Raw genomic sequence first — 6,879 nt, forward strand, 5'->3', positions numbered from 1 at the left:
TAGGGCTTTCTTTTAAGAATTTGATTGGTATTAGAATACCAATCAATTAGGCATCAAAGTAGGAAAGAAATCGTAAGACATTTGGTTTCCATCTTTTTTGAGTGGGCAGAAACGAAAAGGGGAGCATTGTACTCTTGGGTCTTTGATTTTTCTCGTCTTTTGGGAAAATTGGGAAGAAAAGAACGAAAAAGCAATAGTTTCCTTCTTGTCTTTTACTTTTTCTCTGTTGACCGAATTTGTGAGACAATTGAAAGTTTTTCCGAATTCTTTTTGCATGGCTAGTTCTCCACTAATGGAGAACTAAATTCTTATTTCTATTCAAGGGGATAACTGAAGATTTGGTTCAACAATAACTGTGAGATTTAAATTATTTTAATTGTTTCTTTCATTCATTGGTATTTGTATGTTTTCTGTTTTTAATGATTATGACTATTATGTATGATTGAATAGTTGCGCAATATTTAATTATTCACGTAGTTTATTTGCTAATTGGGGGTAGTTGAATCCGTAATTGTTTGATTACTCGCATCCCGGTAACAACTGAAATAATTGAATTTGTGTTGGAAAAACGTACAATCTAATTTAAATAAACCCTCATAGTGTGTTTATTGATTATAGTAGAATTTCTCTAGTTTCTAATGCAATTAGGAATTAAATCCTATGATCGTACCTAGGGTTATTTCTAAATTAGGAAAATAGTCAACAGTCGTACCTTGACTATCGAAACAGTAAGGAGAGACTAACTGTTAGATCGTATCGGCAGTTAAAAACCTACTTATTAATGAATGTTGGAATTATATGTGAATCGATAAAGTGTATCATTGGCTAGAGTTTTCCCAATTATTTCTCTCAATTAATTATTTTTCGCAGTTAATTTATTTAGTTAACAATTTATTAGTATTTAATTCTCAAGCCCCTCGTTTGTCTTGATTTAAAAAGAAACGAGTTTTTCCCCAGTCCCTAAAGAGACGACCCTGCTTGCCACTGTCTACTAGTTAATAAATTTTGTCAGTTGATTAATTCTGGTATATCAGATTAAACAAATTCTTCGGAACCAGGGTGAATCAAGTAATCCATTGAACATCCAGAGTCCCTACTCCAGTACTTGAAATTGATTATTGACTGCTTTTGGTGGTAGTTAGGTTCTTATTATTATCGCACAGGTTCGACACCTGTCAATAACAACTCATTTTGGTGGAGAAATAAAACATCTTTGATAGCTTGTCCATCATTTGGCTAAGCTTTCATCCTTTTGGTGGAGAAATAGAAGATCTTTTGTGCAATATGAGTTTATGCAATGAATCTTGGTACTTATTTATCTTATCATTATGTTGACCTAAATTTCTACATCTAAGGAGTAGATGAAACTAATGGTTCATTTAATATAAGTTGAATATGATTTACATTTATTATCTCTTGTATTAACTTATCCATTTATTCATACTAATTACTTCTTGTTGTTTCATTACCAATGACAAGCTATAATAATAATGGATAGGGATAACTGGAACTTAAGGAGTAGACTCACGAGAGTAGAAATACACTTGAGTAGATTTTCTTGAACATTTCATGTAGTAAATAAACTAGATTTAATCTTTACCACGAGAGTAAAAAAAACTAGGCTAGTTAATACCATTACATCATAAGAATGAATTTTGGTTAATGTTGGAAACGAGTCATCATTCATTTGTCTTTTTGGACAATTAGTGGATTTTACACCCTAGAACCTTAATATTTAGTGTATTTTCTCCATTTTCTTTACAAGTTAGTAGTTTGAAGTATTATTAGTCTAGATATAATAGAGTAAACCAAGGATCTAGTACTTGATAAACGCTCCTCGTGGGATCAACTCTTATACACCTTGTACTGTAAATTTGACCACTATACTTGAAGCAAATTGGTGCATTTTGGATTTAAGCCTAAGACATATATTTGAAACTCGCCAAATTTAGGGCCTAGCAAACTTTATTAATTTAGACATTTTCTTTAATTTTGGTAAAATTTGTATAATTTATTTGTATAAGTAGTTGTTAATTGATTGGTGTGGAATTGATAAACCTCATTATATATCCTTACTTGTAGCGTATGCATCGAGCTTTACGAATTATTGCTCCTTTTGATTCAACAATTGAAAGAACAATAAGGAGACAAAGAAGAAGTGCATTACAAGTGGAGGAGAAAACACACCAAATACAAGGAATCTCTATTGAATTGCCTTTAGTTCAGCAAATGGCTAAACAAGAAACTAATAGGCAACCTCTTAGAGATTTTGTTGTACCCTCAAAGTTTTCAAACGACCATTGTAAGGCTAACGGTAAATGCTAATAGTTTTGAGATTAAATCATCTCTTATACAAATGGTTCAACAATCTCAATTTGGAGGTAATTCAATAGAATATCCAAATGCTCATTTGGCTACATTCTTGAAAATATGTAATACTATTAAAATGAATGAAGTAAAGATGTCGTTAGACTTGAGTTATTTCCTTTCTCATTGTGTGATAATCTAAGGTATGATTGCAATCTCATACTCCTAACACTTTTACTATTTGGGATGATTTATCTCGTACTTTCTTGAATAAATATTTTTCACTTGGAAAGACAGCTAAACTTTGGATATAACGGTTTTAACCAACATGATGGTGATTCATTATGTGAAACTTGGAAAAGGTTTAGGGAATTGTTAAGGAAATGTCCACATCATGGATTTCCCAATTAGTTTATAGTCCAAACATTTTATAATGGCTTATCTTTTTAAACTAAAACTACAATTGATGCAATCACAAGTGGAGCATTAATGGATAAATCACCCGAGAAAATCCAAAATTTAATTGAAGAGATGGCGGCCAATAATTATCAATAGGCAAATGAGAGAGATAATCGAAGAAGGCAAGCAGGTATGTTGGAAATGGACACTCTTTAACATATTGAGTGCTCAAATGAACAATGTAGTTAAGTTACTTAGTAGGCAAGCCGGAGTTGTTACTAATTCTTCACCCAATGTAAGTGTTATTTGTTGTGACACATGTGGAGGGGATTATGAAACTACATTGTATGAAACTACCGAATGTGTTGATCTTTACCCTTCACTTCTACCTCTTTTTTTGCTATTTTCTTATCTTTATCCCTCTAATTGTTTCACACTTCTAAGAGTGATTGCATTTACATGTTTTTTAAAATTAACCTCGATCCTACTAGGAAGCTCTCTCGATTAGACCTTATGCATTTTATAGATAGTTGTAACTTGGTCCATCGTCCCCTCAATTCTTTAAAATCTTTGGTCAGCACTAACTAACATATCAATCTTATTATTGGACACATTAGCTAATCTATCAATTACCAATTTCCAAGTCGGTTTGATCTCCACGGTAGGTTGCCTTGGTGGAAGCCAGATGGATTTGTAGGCCTTTGTTGGTTATTTTGATCCGCCCATCGAAAACTTGGATGATTTTTCTGTCCCGGATTGAATGTAGAGTAGGGATTGTTTTGTGATGATCAGTTGTAATTATTAACAAATTGCACATGTTCAGAATCAACACATTCATTTTTAGGTTTGCCAAAAGGATTGCCGTTGGCAAAGCAGAATGCCGAAGGGATTGCTATTGACTAAGCAATTTTATCACTTAATATCATTTTCAAGCAATGGGCCAAAAATGAATGTGGTATGCATATAAAATTAAACACAATCTACAGTTAAGTTTTATATTTATAAATTTTTAAATACTTCACACGTGATTTTTCACAAGCGTACAAGTCAAGATTTAGTATAAAGGATCAAACATGGAAACAATGGACAAGTACCGGTACTAGTAAAACTCTTTTATTATTTAGACAATCAACAAATTGAAAGAAAAAAAAATTACACTAAAATTTGCATAAAAATAGCAAATGAAAAAAGCTCTTTAGATTATGGTATAACTAACAAAACTACCTTACCTAATAATTATGATGTAATTTTCTCATGCATGTGAAAGCTACTCTCGTAATGAATCAATACTTTTATGGTTATGAAATTAGTTATAAGATTATTTCTTTTATGAAATTATATTGAACAAGTCACAAAAATCACAAAAATCACAAAGGTATACATTTACTCTTGAACTAGTGTTAAATTCATAAGTACTTCCTTATTCTTTCCCTTGAACTTCATAAACGCTTCCTTGAACTAGTGTTAAATTAATATTCTCACCCTAATCACATAAGTTTATACTTTTCATATTTGCTCCTCAATTTTTATTTAAGTTTAGCTATATACAAAAGATGATGAATCTAACTAATCTAAACAATCCTATACTACCCCAAGCTAAAGTACTAAGAAACTAATTAAAAACTACATTTTGTGTGCTATTTCTTCCACTCTCCAAACTCTTCTAAAATGAATGATACAAGCTCTATTTATAGAGAAATTTTTAAGTTTTTAACTTGTATCTTCCATATGAACATAGTTCCAAATAACCAACAATTTTGGTTTCACTAAATCACATTATTGTTGAAGAAATAAAATCAGGAATTATTGTTAGAATCTCATCTTTACATATGCATTTAAGATGCCAAACGTCCCTCAAAAGATGTGAAAAATGAAGGTGAAAACAAATTGCGCAAATTGAAGCCGCAACTTTGTCCAAAAACTGGCCGAATTCCTCCACTATTTTTCTTCGAATTTTGTTTCTTTATCCCAACTCACTGCCTCAAATCCCTTCAACAATCCCTCCAAAAATTGATCAAATTCTTCAGAGGAATTTGAGTCGACTTTCTTTTCCGACAAATTTCTTCATTTTTTTTTCTTTTTGTGATTTGAACCACTTTTGAAATTTGTCATTCTTGCGAACTTTAGGACTTCAATCAACATAATGCAAACTTATTTCTTGTCCAAAATCCAACTATTACAAAAATAATCAAAATATGCAAGTAAAAAGGACAAAACTCTCATTTAAGCACTAAGTAGCATTTAAAATTCTAAGCAAAATAGACCAGTTTCTTCATATAATATTGAAAAAGTGATTAAAAATAATATAAAATGTCATTCAAATATAACACAAAATAATCACTTATCAAATTTCGCGTTAGAATTTTGACCTCAGTCAACAATAACAGCACTCTTGTACGTGTGTTTTAAGTAGTGTGACTTTTAAAGTTTTTGCAGCCATTGACTAAGCAAAATTTGATCGGGTTTTAGAGGAATTATCGGAGGGATTCGAGTGTGGGGAAATTTGATAAGTGACTAATTTACATTATATTTGAATGATATTTTATGTTATTTTTAGTCACTTTGGTTATATTATTGGAAGAAAATGAATCATTTTAGCTATAATTGGAAAAAAATATTTTTAAGTGATTAAATGAGGTTTTTATCACTTTTTACTTGCATTTTGTGCATTTTGACAGTTTTGACACATTTTAGTATTTCGGCTATAACTTGAGTTACAGTGATCGGATTGAAATGATTCTTGAACCAATTTGAAACTAAGAGACGTATCTAAATTTGGTATGAAGACATCAGAGTCCAATTTAGCCGTTTTCTCAATTAAAATGTCAAAATACCAAAGTTCAACACTGCTGTCCAAAGTTGAAAACAGAGCTCTGACCAGACTTTGGTATTTTGATCATATCTCGGTCTACAAATCTCCGATTTAGATGATTCTTGAAGCATTGGAAAGCTAATTCAAAGGGCTACAACTTTTGTGTTTTGTACAAAAGCCAGTTTGACATCTATCATAGAGAATATTGCAGTTGAAACGAGGTCAAAAGTGAATACGCGTATTGCAGCCGAAATTTTGCAATTTGCTCAGCCATTTCTCTTATGTTCATATTGCTTTCCAACTATATTTGGTAAGAGAATTTGGCTGCACATGCTTCTGATACATAAAGGAGAAAAATATGATTTATTGTCAAGTCAAAAACCATATTGTTTTTTACTTTCTTAATAAATTGAGATTTGAAAATCATTAGAGTGGAAGTTAGACCGGTAGAAAGGAGTTTTTCTCCGGTAGCGGCGCCAAAAACTTGACGGATTTTTGATATACGTACAAGTTAAAAAATTCAATTTATACCCGTTTTGACTGCAAGTATGCAGGTCAACTAGTAGTTTAGGGCATATATCGGGTCGATCCCACGAGAAAGATTGAACAATTACCGGCACTACTAAAATTTATCTATTATTTAGACTATAAATGAATTATAAGAAATGAAACCTACTGAACTTATGCAAATAACAAATGAAAGTTCCTAACTACTCATGCAAGTGTCATTTTTGGATCATTAATTACTACTATCTTGGCTAGCTATGGTGTAATTTCCTTATGCATATGAATCCTACTTTCGTAGTGAATTAATTATACTCATAACTGTTGACAGGCAACATGGGAAAGGGGTTTTCGAAGAAGTGTGGATGGGTGAGGAGCCCCCCGGACACCCCTCTGCAGGCCTCTTAAAGGCAGAACCAAAGAGAGTTGTGAGAGGGATGTAATTGACGAAAAAAGGCCTAGTAGATCTATTCCTGCTACTTTACTTACTTCCCTGGGAGAGGTTGATAAGAAGAAGCTGTTAAAGAATCAGCAGCTATTGAACCCCCATCTGTTGGAGGAAGGACTACAGGTAATCCATACCTCTCATGGTTATGAAATTAGCTACAAATTCATTTGTTCTGTGAAATTACATGAAATGAATCACTAAAACCACATAGGTGCACCTCTACTCGTGAGTGTACTCCCTAGGTTTAGCACTTCTTGAACCAGTGTTAAATCTCAATTTTCATTGCAGAAGAAACACCTTAGATAATCACAATCAATGGTAACAAATTAATCATGATTTAAGGAGCTAAAGTGCTAAATAACTTGCTCAATTAATAGCATCAAATAGCCAAATAATAAACACTAACAAT

At 32.1% G+C, this 6,879-nt stretch overlaps 1 non-coding gene across 1 annotated transcript; it reads right to left on the bottom strand.

Moving 5' to 3' along the window:
- Positions 1-2,606: 2,606 nt before the first annotated feature.
- On the bottom strand, positions 2,607-2,708 carry LOC113705119 (small nucleolar RNA R71). The gene has a single exon (XR_003451767.1). It is a non-coding gene; the product is annotated as a small nucleolar RNA R71 (small nucleolar RNA).
- Between the last annotated feature and the right edge of the window lie 4,171 nt (positions 2,709-6,879).

The sequence above is a fragment of the Coffea arabica genome, chromosome 9e, assembly GCF_036785885.1.
Source record: "Coffea arabica cultivar ET-39 chromosome 9e, Coffea Arabica ET-39 HiFi, whole genome shotgun sequence".
In the NCBI taxonomy this organism is placed as follows: Eukaryota; Viridiplantae; Streptophyta; class Magnoliopsida; order Gentianales; family Rubiaceae; genus Coffea; species Coffea arabica.